Source organism: Amphiura filiformis, chromosome 13, assembly GCF_039555335.1.
Source record: "Amphiura filiformis chromosome 13, Afil_fr2py, whole genome shotgun sequence".
NCBI classification, from domain to species: Eukaryota; Metazoa; Echinodermata; class Ophiuroidea; order Amphilepidida; family Amphiuridae; genus Amphiura; species Amphiura filiformis.
Genome location: NC_092640.1, coordinates 28,785,225 through 28,799,683, shown reverse-complemented (window position 1 = coordinate 28,799,683; position 14,459 = coordinate 28,785,225). Strand labels below are relative to the sequence as shown.

The 14,459-nt window shown below is 37.0% G+C and overlaps 1 protein-coding gene across 4 annotated transcripts in view; it reads right to left on the bottom strand.

Moving 5' to 3' along the window:
* Positions 1-14,459, bottom strand: part of LOC140168200 (protein Obscurin-like) — a 241,289-nt gene that overhangs the window by 97,721 nt on the left and 129,109 nt on the right. The window lies entirely within an intron of this gene.

The window sequence follows — 14,459 nt, the reverse complement described above, 5'->3', positions numbered from 1 at the left end:
GCAGTTTAATAATATCTTATGAACGATAAATCATGGTGTATCTTCCTACTAGTACTATTCAATTCTGTGAGCCGATGTGTAACACCATGTACAGCATAACCAGTCCACAATAATGTTCACAAAATTTTTGCTACAAAACTGTGCAATTTCAATAACGATCCACAACATCAACAGAAATATAACTCTCAGTCAACTATATAACTCATTCAGACACGATGCGTAAAAAAATCCATAAGATATGAAAATGTTCCTCCTCCGTTCAGCAATATAACACACACACAAGGTGATGATATAAATAGCCGCTTGTCCGTCAACCAGTAGACAATTTTTATTACAATAAATATATCACACAGTAGCTGAGAAAGGCCGATAAAGTTTTCACTCCCACATGCATGTATTTAAATGCATCTTCCTCCGTTCAGCCATATCACCGTAGATTTATTTTTATTGTACACAAATGCAATAAAAATTCAATGTAAATGTGTGTAAGTCGGTAGCGGTGTATTATCTATCGATGTTATCTCAAGACTTGAGTCGCATCAGGATCAGATTCTACACTTGGCAGTGACATTTTCGGATGGTCCACTACATCTGTGAGTGATGCCAACAGATAATCAGGATCTCACTGATTGATGGATGGAGGAGGCCAATTTATGGGCCACTTTTGGTATAGTAGACTATAAAGTAGTAGGATATTTCCTTGTTATGAGTAAAGGAACTATTGGGGGCTTTATTATATGCATGTTTACAGTACCAATATGCCAACAGGTAAAACAGGGGGTGTGACTTTTTATGGCCCCCCACTGGCTACGCCACTGACCCTAATACTAACCTTATCTCTATAAAACTAATCCTAACCTAAAATGCCCTGAACCCTAACTTTAACCGCTTTCAGATTAACGATCCTTCAGACCACAGACCCTAGTGTTCAGACTAACTGGTTGAGTCCCAAAACAATATAGTCACATCCCAAAACAATCTCACTAATCATAATGGGTGTCATTCAGACTAAAGTGTCAAATGGACCTCTTGCATGTAAGCATAATTTGTGGACATCTTAATTAGCAGTCAATAATGTCACATCTATTTGAACCAATTTGCCGATAGTCAACAAAGACCCTGTTCACATTAGAAAATTTCTTCATTCGACAAAGATAAGTTTGAGAACCTCTATCACTAGATAACCCCCCCCCCTGAACCGACATCCAATGCTACACATCTAGAAATACCATCTGTATAATATTCAATATATAAAAGGGCAAGGCATTTCATCAATTTGACACTAAAAGCTAGCTTTATATTAGCTACTTCCTGATGCCACCACTTTAATGTTGATAAATAAGGTGAGTGGGTTGGTAAAGCTATATTTTTGCAGTTTTTGCCATTTAACTAAAAAACTGCAGTGTATTTCTTATATCAATATATTCACATAGAAAATGAGATAAATATAGCTTTATAGCCACAATGTTTATTGTGTTAAGTGTTATCTACAGTAGATAGCAAAAACTTCATTATTTTAAACAAAAGTAGCCTTCTATATTTTCCTTCCCATTTGACCCACATGTCCTCTTTACTTTTATAGGATAAAAGGATAAAAAAATGTATCGTTTACCAAATGACGCAAAACCATGAAAATGGCTATTTAATTCCAGCACCTGTTGCCAATGTGTGTCACTCCATCAGTTGTGACCGAGGTTGGTCCTTTTGATGTGTTATGACCCTGTATGCCATGTATGTATATACATACAGAATTATGAACATTGCATACACATTCTACTAATAGGTCTATTGGGCTATTCCATTTAAAGTCCACACTACTCATGTGGAAGATTTAGCTTAAATCTTCCAGAGGGAGTATGAGTTTTGAATAGAATAGACAGTTGGGTAACTTCCTTTTGAAATACTCGCTCCAGTTGTGGAAGATATATGTAAAGCCATAATGCAGAGGGAGTATGGGTTTCAAAATGATTAACCCTGACCAATTACATTTGAAGAACATACTCCCCCTTTGGAAGATATTTCCAAAATTTTCCACAGGGGTAGTGTGGATTTTAATTGGAATAGCCCAATTTGTATGAATTAAACACTTAAAGCATTGCTCATGTCTTTATTAAAATCTCACATTTTGTCATAACTACAGCACCTTAAGCATTAATTTTAGCAGGGTACAAACATTTTATCAAAGTAAATTACAATCGTATCAAAATTTTAAAAATGTTAAGGGCATCCTGCTCATCAAATGTTAAAATATTGTTTAAATGGAAACACCCATTGTGACCACATTCAATGACATAATTACAATGCCTCCTATACTTTTAAGTGTAAATTATGAAAATAATTTTATGTTCTTATTTTGGTCAAACACTAAAAACATTTACATAAATTGGAAACAATCTGGAACATGTTCCTCCTATTTGACAAATATTTCTAGCTCATTTCAATAAGCATTTACAATTACACGGTCCAATAAGTTGGACTCCAAATTGACCAATCATCTTCATTATAAACTGTGTCACGCTGGGGGAGGGAGATCCCTTTCACAGGTTCGTGGTCACTACTGGCTCTCTTCACTAATACACATATCTATTGCTACAGACCACATAGGAGCACATGAAACCACCAAAATACTCATGTACCCCCAAGTTAGTCTAGTTCTTGTCTTCCATAATTTAACCCTCAGTGAAGACCTTGATTTGTACCCATGATGCATTGCAATTTTGTAGAAATTATTGATTTAACTACGATCTAAACAATGAGAAATTTAACTTTTACATTATCTCAAAGGTGAAATACCAGATTATCATATCCAACCCCTGTAATAATGAAACTAATAATAATAAAATTGGTTTTAATAAAATGATAATCAATAGTATTAACAGGGATATGAAACATTTGTTTCATATCCAAGAGATCAAATTAGCAGAATATATAGTAGATCCAGCGATAAAACTGACATGACACTCTGCAGGATACATACCACTGAAGCATCATGGGATCATAACATTCCATCATGACTCTCACCTTTGCTGAGTGAGTGCTTGTTGCACATACCAATTATCATAGATCAAATTAATATTTACTTCTTAATACTTTTACTCATCATACATGCTTGAAGATTTCCGGTGGCTGAACTTTGTAGGGAAATGGGTTTAGTCCGATATGAAGAGCCTGTGGACCCAAATTTGGTACCATATTCAATACTACCAATTCTGTTAATTTCTTTGATTAACACAATACTGTTTTATATTAAAGATTCGACTGATCATATTTGTAAGAAATTATATTTAAAAAAAAGGTTAAGTTAAGGTGGTACTACACCCCTGGCCAATTTTGTGCCTATTTTTGCATTTTTCTCAAAAAATAAAGCACATGGGTGACAAGTAAGATATGTATATTATAGGGGCAAGGACTACAACTACTGCACTGAAAATTTTATTTCAGCACAGACAACAGTTGCAGAGTTACAGTCAAAAATGAGGGAAACCCAATATTTGATCAATTCATCAATAACTAATTGCCCTGAGTTGCTGAATTTTCAGTGCAGTAGTTGTAGTCCTTGCCCCTATAATATACATATATTACTCCCTTACTTGTCACCAATGCACTATAATTTGTGAGAAAAATGCAAAAATAGGCACAAAATTGGCCAGGGGTATAGAACCCCCTTAAGGCCAGCTTCAAATGGCAAGGCTGGTGCCAGGGGGCTGATGTAGCCCACATGTAGCCAAAATGATACACAAGATGTATGTGACATGATCTGTTCCATTCAAACCGAAGTTGGATATTTTGAAAATTGAGTTATACCATTACTGTCCCATCAGTACTTAAAGCCTACTGGAACTATATATATAAGTATAGGAGCAAAATTGCAATAGTGTGCAAGAGGCTGAAATCTGTCTCTTACACTCAGAAGATTCTAGCTTGTTTCTAGTTGTTTCTGACCTGGTTTCTTGTTATTTAAACCCTAATCCTAAGCCCTAACCCGAACCTGAAACTCACTCTATGCCCAGGGCCGGATTTACTATTGGGCCCGGACCCAGCAGGGCCCCAAAATTTTGGGGCCCCCAAAATTGCCCGGTGTCTTCCTTTTGACCCAAATAACACCATGTTTTAGGCCCAGATAGGGTAAAATTGCAAAAAATTTTCGCTCGCAAATGTCCTTATCAAATCTAAGCTCATCTCCCTCTGAATTGTAATGCTCCCGCCGCTACTGTCGATCTTATACCTGAAGACTTGGACTGCACTTGAGTGAACATGTCTTCCTCATGGTGAGTTTTGGGGCCTCCAAATTTTGGCCTGGCCCAGGGCCCTAAACTAAAACCCTAACCCTATAAATCCAGGCATGAGATTGCACATTCCTAAAACAACTGAAAATGCATGTGACATTGGGCTTTAAAACTGAAAATTCTCATGCCTGTAAATCCCTATTCAAAAGCATGTTAAAAACTGCATAAATTTGACGACTAAATATACCACCTACTGATGTCCAATTCTCCAAGTCCCTGGCATATTAGGTTACAAAGTTATGCATTTGTATATGTTATTTTAATTTTATTTTTTATTTCATTTATTTGCCTAGATATCTCAATTGTATTACTGCCAACTTTGGCATGGCTGGATCAGATTGCGTCACATAGGCCTATGTGACGTGGTTTCATCCAACCAGGCTAATGGTGCCAATTGTGAAATTGAATACAATATAATAATGATATAGGCCTACATAAAAAATTGGCTAAAAATAAAAGCTTACCACTTCACCATTCAAAATGACCTATGTTGGCATGGTTGGCCTGTTTGTGTCATATCGCATTGCATATGTGACCAGATCTGATCCAATCAGGCTAATGTCGTCAATAATGAAACTGAGATATAAGCAAAAGGTGAGAAGAAAAAAAAATAGAGGCCTTGCATGTGACGTATCATCCCGTAAATATGGCGGACTACTCAAATGCATTCAACAAATGCATGATTGCAATCTACCGTGACAGTTCGTCTCTCACACATACCCTGCACTACGATCACATAGGTTGATGACAACATTTGATTGCATGGACTGCACTCCGCCATAACTACGGTGAAGGACACCGGCTCAAATCCTTTGTTTGGAGCCAATCGATAATTTCATGCAGGGCCTCTATAAAAAAACACACTAGAAATAGCCCTGTTATGGACACATGATTTCTAATTCAACACTTTGTGGCGGAAAAAAATACGGCAATCGACACATGTTGAAACTTGTAATTATATTTAAAAATGCTCAAAAAAGTCGATAGATATTAAGCTTAAAATCACGCCGATATGAGTTACGATTACCGACTTACGGTGTCAACTTCGGGAGGTAATTTTCAACTTTCCGATGAAAACCGGGGGCCACTATAGTGTCAAGAGGGGTATCAGGCGCGTCCGAGGACTCTCAAAAAGCACCCTCAACAAGTAGTTCCGAGACTGAAATTTCCCACCTAAACAAGTATAAGTTGCACTATTTGCTACCCTAAACAAGTAGTTGTCTTTTTTCCCAACCCTAAACAAGTAATTGATGCAATTATTACCCCTAAACAAGTAAACACACAGAACCCAGGCGGCGAGTGGCATGATAATGCTGGCAATTTGTGGCAAGCCGTCTGAATTTTGAGCCATACAAGTTTACGTGGTGCTAAAGCTTACCTCAAAGTTCATGCAGTATGTCCAATATTTTAAAGATTTTTGGGCCAATAATTTCCCTTTTTGGATCACAGGTCCAACCCTTTTTATTGAAATATTGTAGAATTTATTCTTTGGGATTGGGATGTACCCAGGCATTTCTCCACATATCCAAGAGAATTTTGAACTGCAAGTCCAACATAAATTACAACCATGGCGATTGCAAACCACACATTGAAGTTGGAAGAAGACGGCAAACACGGCCAGTTTAGCTTGGTTTATTTCCTGATTTCGTCTCGATTTAAAACATCCTAGAGCATTAATTATCATACTGGATTTAGTGGTAAACCCAACCAAAATCCTGAAACTCATTGATTTATATTTTAAGAAAGCCAAAATAGTTCCAAATTATTCAATCATTGTGTTTGTAAATACCCGGTAAAATTTCACACATGTCAAAAGTTCATTGACACAGCTTGTTTACAAACCTAGAAGTTCGTGTGGTTGCTTTGTTGCTGCTTTAGACCATGTTCTGATCAACCAAATTTTCTGGGCTGGAAGCCACCAAGACTATGAATATTGATGAGTTTAAAGAGGTTCGGCCAATCGGAAATCCTCTTATATTTTTCCTCATAATTTATTGACTCCACAGTTAAGAAAAAGCATGCTGATTGGTTGTATATTCTGAACAAGTTGTGACCTCGTCCGGGGACCTCGTGTTTATCATGCTAGCTGGACCCGTATAGGGATCTGTCATTTCTGACAGCTGAAAGATGGCTTTTAACTGCTTTTGGGGTGTAGGAAGAAGACACTTTCCTTTCACTTTTCATGAATGAAGGAGAAAGCACAAAATCCCAAACTTGGCAAAACTACCCTAAGTACGTAAGAGCTACAAAAACATACCCTTTTACACCAATTTTACATGAATTTGATACCCTATTCATGTTACATGATCGACTTTGGCCTGAGTGGATCAGATCTGGTCACATATATTTAAGAAACTGTTCTATCATCTGGCAGGAAGAAAAATCTAACACATATAATTTGCTTTGGAACCCAACAAAATGTAAATAATAGTTTTAAGCTAATGTAAATGTCGTATCCTTGGATGCTATTCAACTTCATTAAGGGCATTTAGAATATGTATAACAAGAGTCTACATGGGCTATTCCAGTTGAAATCCTTTTGGAAGACATGACTTTAATCTCCCACACAGGGGGTGTACATTTCAAATCGAGTCTAATTTTCTAATTTGATTCACTCGCAAACCTTTAATTTGAACCGCTACATTGAGTGCTATTTTCTTCCTAACCAAAATATGTGGAAGCCCATTGAAAGTGAGGGTCACCCCACACATCACACTAAAAAAAGTTCTGCACAGTCATACCAAGACCCCGGAGAAATGAGACATTCATACTACCCCCATATAAAGCAGGAAAGCTTATAATTGTGTTTTTCAAACACCCCAAACCGAGTGAGGTCTGCCTATCTAAAGCCCGATCCTGCTGCGATGCTGCAATGCTATAAAAACTTTAATCTGAGCCAGGTTTTTGCGAGCTCAGCGGTGAAAATTCTCATCGCGCGGTGGAAATTTTGGACCACGAAAAAGTTGAACAATGTTCAACTTTTTCGTATCGCGCTGCGATATTGCAGCCGTGCACGCTTCTGATTGGCTGCTGGAAAATCAAGGTCGGTAGAATGACCTTAAAAGGAGATGCAGACCCCACATGCTTTTAAAACATCACAACATCGAGCGATGAAATTAAAATATACATTTTAATTTCATCGCATATAAGTCGAGGATTGGGCTTAATACTGTAGAAATCCTCGCTTTGTAATCCTTGCTTTATCATTTTCCCTGCTTTATATGCATATTTCTTTCACACTTCCTCGCTTTGAATGGGGACTCCAATACATTAGTACAGTATTTGACCCAAGAATGACTTCTTCCCACTTCCTCTTCAATGGGTCTATAAGACACACACCTCCCATGAAGATGACAGTATCAATCAGTAATCACTATTTCTGTTAGCAAGTGTACTAATTAACAAATTCCAAATGGCAATCATACCACTTCCATATTTTCTATCTATGCCCATCATACCAATCTATAATGACAATGACACATACTCAGCTGCACAGGTACTAATTGGATAGAATTTTACCCAAAGGGACAACAGTATTTAACTAGTTATCATATAAATTCATCTTAAAGCCATATTGTAACATTTGCTGAGGAGAACGCCCTCAATATTATTCAAAATTCTGTTTTTTACACAATTTATTGTACTTTATTAAACTAACATACCCTGCCCTGCAAAAATCAAGACTCTAGGTGCTGTAGTTTTGTCAAAATCCGAGATTTTAAATAAAACACAGGAACCATTCGTTTAATTATTACGATGGAAATATTTGTTGAATGCGTACATAACACAGTACGTACATGGCGTGTAGGACGATCGTACACATCAATGGATCGTACCATAGCACGACCGATGGAGCAACACGCATTGTCCATGATCGGTGTGGTAGTAAATTCCAATTTTCTTTGCTTTACCTCAGTTGTTCGGCTCAAAATTAAAAGGGGACATATCTGATAATAAAAGCTATCATTTTATGGCAAAGAAATACTAATCTATTTTGTATGAAAATGTTACAATATGGCTTTAAGGGACCGTGTTGTGCTTTTAACATCTTTTGCTACTTTATGCATTATTTTTTATTGCAGATGCACTTTAGGGAGATGCACTTTAGGGAGAGCGTGGCGCAATGGTTAGAGTGCATGAGGTCCCGGGTTCGATTCCCGGCGGTGACGATTAGCTGGGATATTGACTTGGAAAAAAAAAAGTCTGAAATTAATTGGCAACATCTGTAGATTAAATTCAGACTTCCGCTCTCCCATGGTTCATTTAGAATTGGGTAAATGAATCATGAAAGTACTCCGTCCTTCGGAGGGGCGTTAAGCCGTCGGTCCCGTGTGCAGAGAGTCATACCTGTACATGTATCTACGCAGCCAGTTTCAAAAGAGTAGGGTGTTAACCCCTGACTGTTCCCAAGCCGTCCCGGTGTTCAAATGGACCCCAATGGAAATAAGCTTCAATAGAGGCTTTCTTGGGTTATCCAGGGTTGTCAAAACCCGAACAAATCAAATCAAAAAAAAAAAAAACTTCTTTTGGTCCCAAAATTACAAATACGGCATAAGACTGAAAATTAACTATTTCCCGTGTGGCATTGCATTCATCAGCATTTCATATTAATATATAAAATGCCTATGAAAAATATATTTTTTACATTAGACTGTTTACAAGCAAGATTATGTATAGAAAATAAATGTATAACTTCTTTTTCATTTAACCTACTTTTTTGCAACTGATTTAACAATTCATATTTGGGACTTGACACATTTTACATAAATCCTGACACAGAAAAACACACAAAAATGCATTTCGCATTTTTTTTTTAATTTCACCTAATGGAAGATTGCCATTGTATTGCCACTTTTAAGTTAGCTACAATGGCAATCTTCCATTAGGTGAAATTAAAAAAAAAAAATGAAGAAATACATTGTTAATATATGTATACCTCCAATTTGCATGATTGGGAAAATTAATGTAAAGTTTGGTTATCAACCACAAAGGACAATGAACAAATTTTAATTCATTTTCCAACATGTATGTGCACTGGCTACTCTGGGAAGACACACTGGCTACTCTGGGGAAAGATTAAAATTTGTTCATCCTATTAACCCAGAGAACTAAGTATAATGACTTTCACAAAGGACAATGTTATTGTAACTAAATGTTATGGCTTGACCCATTTTTCTGTGATTTCATTTTGATTTAGACCCCTAGGCCTTCAATAAGTTTAAGGCATTAATATAGGAAAAAATTGAAAACTAAAGTCAAGTATATCCAACAAAGAAAACAAACATGCAAATAAACAAATACAAATCAAGAAAAAAGCAAACTAACCAAAAACAAACAAACAACCCTTCATTAAATAATAACACTCATTCCACCTGATTAGTACACCCAGGGTGTTAATTAGGTCACTTGCAATAAATATAGGTCAGTTCAATATGTGACCCCTCGGCACAACTGAGCCCGGATGTCGCCAGTGCCACTATTGAGATATGCTCCATCGAACTTAACAATAAACAATAGGAAACAAAGGATTTATTGACTGTTTTATTGATTTTTCACTACTTAAATGTCAAGTACTATAGACATGATATACATCATTTTAAAGCTAATTTCAAGCAGAATATTTTGGTTAAATATCTCAAAAATGATGATTGGCGACTTCAGGGCTCAGTTGTGCCGAGGGGTCACATATTAGGTTATCATGTTTACTTCTATCCTTTGAAGATAGCATGCCAAATTGCTTGCCTGAACTTGTTCAGCTTATCAACTATAGGATTTGAATATTACTGCTATCTACTGTAGATAGCATGTTTTTTTCATTATGTGATAAACATACTGTCCACTGATGAAAGCTTGTCATACCTATGGCAAAGAATGTAATTGATATTGCTATCTACTGAAGATAATATTTCTGATCTGATGAAAATCATGTTACTGTCTTCTGCAGAAGATAGCAGACACAGCTTTACTGAGGACAGCATGGATGTAGTTTCATCTTTTCCTCATCAGCTGAAAATCATGTTACTGCTATAGTGAAGACAGCATTTTGATCCAGTGAAAACCATATTACAGTCTACTGAAGATAGTATGTCAGGCCATAGCTTCACTGAGGACAGGGTGAATTGAGCTTCTAAAGCTAGATTAAAACAGCTTGCTCATAGTGATATCTACTGAAGATAACATCTTTTAAACATCTGATGTGTTTAAAACACATCAGCAGAAAATCATGGTACTGCTGTCTACTAAACAAAGCATACAATATCTTTCACAGCATGACAACCAATACAGAATGTTGATATAACTGCTATCTACTGCACAGTTTCCTTGTCAGCTTGAAATGTTGGTACTGCCCAATATAATACAGATGAAGGCGTACCATACCTTTAGTAAAGAAAGCATAGGGTATATTGCTGATCCATTAATTATCCTTTTCTGGTGCATTGTGGGATAGAAAAGGGAGCAAATTAGCGATCGATTTGCCCCCTTTTCTATCCCACAATGCACCAGAAAAGGATAATCAATGGATCAGCAATATACCCTATCAGCTAAAAATATAGAATGTTAATGATACCGCTATCTACTGAAGATAGCAATTTTGATCCTAAAACCCATGCTACTGTCTACTGAAGATAGCATGATATAACTTCACTGAGGATAGCATCAATACAAGTTAGTTGCTAAGACTAGATGACATAGCATGCTCATAGTGCTATCTACTGAAGATAACATCTTTTCCTCAGCAAGGTCTTGTTGTCTACTGAAGAAAGTGCAGATTAGTGAACAATTACAACGGGTTTGAAATTATGCTCTACTATAAAAATAATTAAATGAGAGAGAAGAACTAACCTGGCACACACAAAATGTTTTACAGAAAATGTTTTATTGGTGTGTTATATAAAGGGTATAAAACATTTTAATAACATTCTAAAACATTTGTGAACACTAGATGCAAATGTTTAAATAACATTTAAAAAAATATTTTTGTTGCTGGGTAAAGTATCCTGATTTGAATACTATAGTTGGTAGTTTCTTTTAACTACTAGCTTTTCGTTCAATCTATTGCATAAAGGCTTTATTAGATTTTCATACAAAATATTTTGTCTACTTGCACCATAAACAGCTGATTTTTAATTAGTACAAATAGCAACCCAAAAGTTGAACTTAGCTTTCACAACTAAATTTCCCAGTTGTAGCATACATGGCACCGCACTTGATGCAAATGATAGCGCCAGGTCTGAAATGGCGTGCAACAAGGACTTTTTCCTGGTTTTGTTTTTTCAAAGCATTGTAGCCATAGTATTACTGTAGAAAGCATGCTATATCTTTTGGCGCCTGGACAAACTACATTATTTTACAGGCTGATATTAGCGCTATCTGCTAAAGATAGCATGTATTCATTACAAGCTGAAAATCATGTTACTGCATACTGCCTACCAAGATAGCAAGCAATAGGTTCTATGGCTTGATAAGCCAATGACAGAGCTTGTTAAAGACACTGTCAGTGATTTAAAAAAATTAAAAATTAAAATTTGTAGGAATAGAATAGTAATGGCTCCATTCTAAAATTTGCATCAAATTCCCCAAAACATTGATTAAAATGTGACAAGTTACCCTTAATAATCCAAATGTTAGCTTTTGCATCTGAAATTAATTGTTCAAAGCTCTTGATTAAACTCTACCTAGCTGGTAACATATTGGTTTTTGTATATACGGCAGTGGTGTAGATTTTCTTTTGACATAAGGGGGATGGGGGATGTGAAAAATTCTGAAGTATTCTGAAGTAGAGAGAATCTAGTTCCTTGGTACAAATGCGCGTGAAATATTTTTGCCTGAATATTCATCCTTACCAAGTTAACTAAGACAATTATTGATATAATGCCAATTGACATTGTCAACCTTTACTGCTCCCCCTTGGTAAGGTTTGTGAGGATCTTTGACAAAGACTACTCCCTTCATTTCTTATATAACTTGATACTTGAGAATCTTTATGTAATTTCATGTTCATGCTATATGATATGATCTAGGAGTGTGCAAGACGACACGTTGCTCCAAACATACTGCTCAAAACAATCAGATTCTTACGTTGACAACAGGAATTTTTGATTCAAATTTAAATGCAGTTGTGCAAAATCAGTGCTCAGCAGTGGCATCACCAGGATTTTTTTTTTTTTTGGAGGGGGGGGGCATGGGAGGGGGGAAAGTGAATTTCAGGGGAAAAAATCAACACATTTTGCACAAAATTGCTGCAAAAAGTGGAAATATTTGCAATTTTGTTTTTTACTGGGGAAAACAGAGGGCAAGAGTTCTGACTGGGGAATTTGCCCCCATAACTGCTTAACATGTTAAGGAATTTGATGGCAGCTTGCATTTAATAAATTAAAAACACACCATGTCTTGAATTTGACATTGGTGTTTAGGTTTTAAACATGTTTACAAATCAATCACACAAAAAGTTATTCTCTAAATTAACCCACTGGACACTACCTGCCGATCTAACATTGCCACTGATTGGTCAATTACATGATATCTTCACTTTAATCACCAATCAGAATGGAGCTTTGCAAATAATTCACCCCAATTTTTTGTGTGGTGAAATTTTTCTAACAATGTTGCTGATTGGTCCAATTGATAATGAACACTTCTTTTTGGCCAATTGGCAGGTAGTTTTCACCAGACTTGTAGTACCCGTACCCGTACTCGTACCCGTACCCGTACTCGAGTCCCAATTTCCGTACCCGTACCCGTACCCGCACCCATGGCTCCGGACCCGTGCACCGTACCTGTACTCATGCCCTACTTTGGCTTCGGACCCGCCCGTACCACGTACTCATGGACTGGGACCCGTTACCCGTACCCGTACTCATGGCCTGGGACCCGTGCCCGTACTCATGGCCCGGGACCCGTGCCCGTGCACCCGTACTCATGGCCTGGGACCCGTGCACCGTACCCATCGTACTCATGGCCCGGGACCGGACCCGTACCGTGGACACGGGTACCATGGGTCTGGTACCATACCATCCTCAGTGCCTGCCTACATGCATGTAAGAAAGTGAGAGTAGATCTACTCTCACTTCTCACAAGCCTGTTAACTCCACTCATGCACTGAGTCCTCTGATCATAGACATAATCAAAACAATAGATTACATGGATGGGGTTGGGTGGGGAGTAACACATGCATGGATCCAGATAGCAAGTGCCCTAAATTGTAGCCTGGCCCAAGGCCCTGAAAAAGGTAAATCTAGTCCTGGCTACACAAAATGTACATGTATGCTACACACAGGGTAGATACCTACATTGTCATGATTGTGACAGCCTCCAGCCTATGCACATATGCACACTGTATGCCACACCTACATGTATATACACATGTAGCATTCACACTCTGACTGATACAGAAAAAAATAGCAAACTGGAAGTAAAACATTTCAAGAAATTGTTGTTTGTGGTGAATTTCAAGTTATCATGTTTTGATATCATTATTATAGCATTATTTTATTCATCATTTTAATATTACCCATCCAACACTCCCCTAGCACAAGTGCACACATAAAAACTACATTTTCCCACCACATGTACTTGGGCAGTGTGTGCATTTGAGTCAAATGATATAGCTCCTTTGCCATACCATGTTTACAGAAATTTATGATTTATTGGAGCTTATAGGCAAAACATTAATAATTATCCAGATGTGCCTAATTAATGATAATAATTATATTAAGCTAATGGATAATCTGGTGGATGTGTGCTGGGATGTGTGGATGTGCATGAAGGGCTTCACTAAATTGGATATTGACAATTAAGTCTACAAATTTTGGATCGAATTTGAAATCCAGTTGATGTTTTGAGGTGAATAATAACTTGAATGCTATATCACTGCTAAATGTATATTGAAATTAGTATTGTACAGTCTGTGTGTCAATACACAGACATAGTTTGCATGATTTTTGCATCCCAAAATATTTAAGCTAGATTCACTAAGACCATCACCAATCTCTTTTGTACTTGATTAATTCCACAAAACCAGTTCTACAATTTTCTTCTGTAAATGGAAGTACTTCTTAACAAATAAAAATGTCTCAGCAACTCATGGCACACACAACAATAGCTTTGTTTATACCCATGTACCCATAATGGGACTCATACAATGTTTCTAGTCCCAATATCTGTACCCGTACC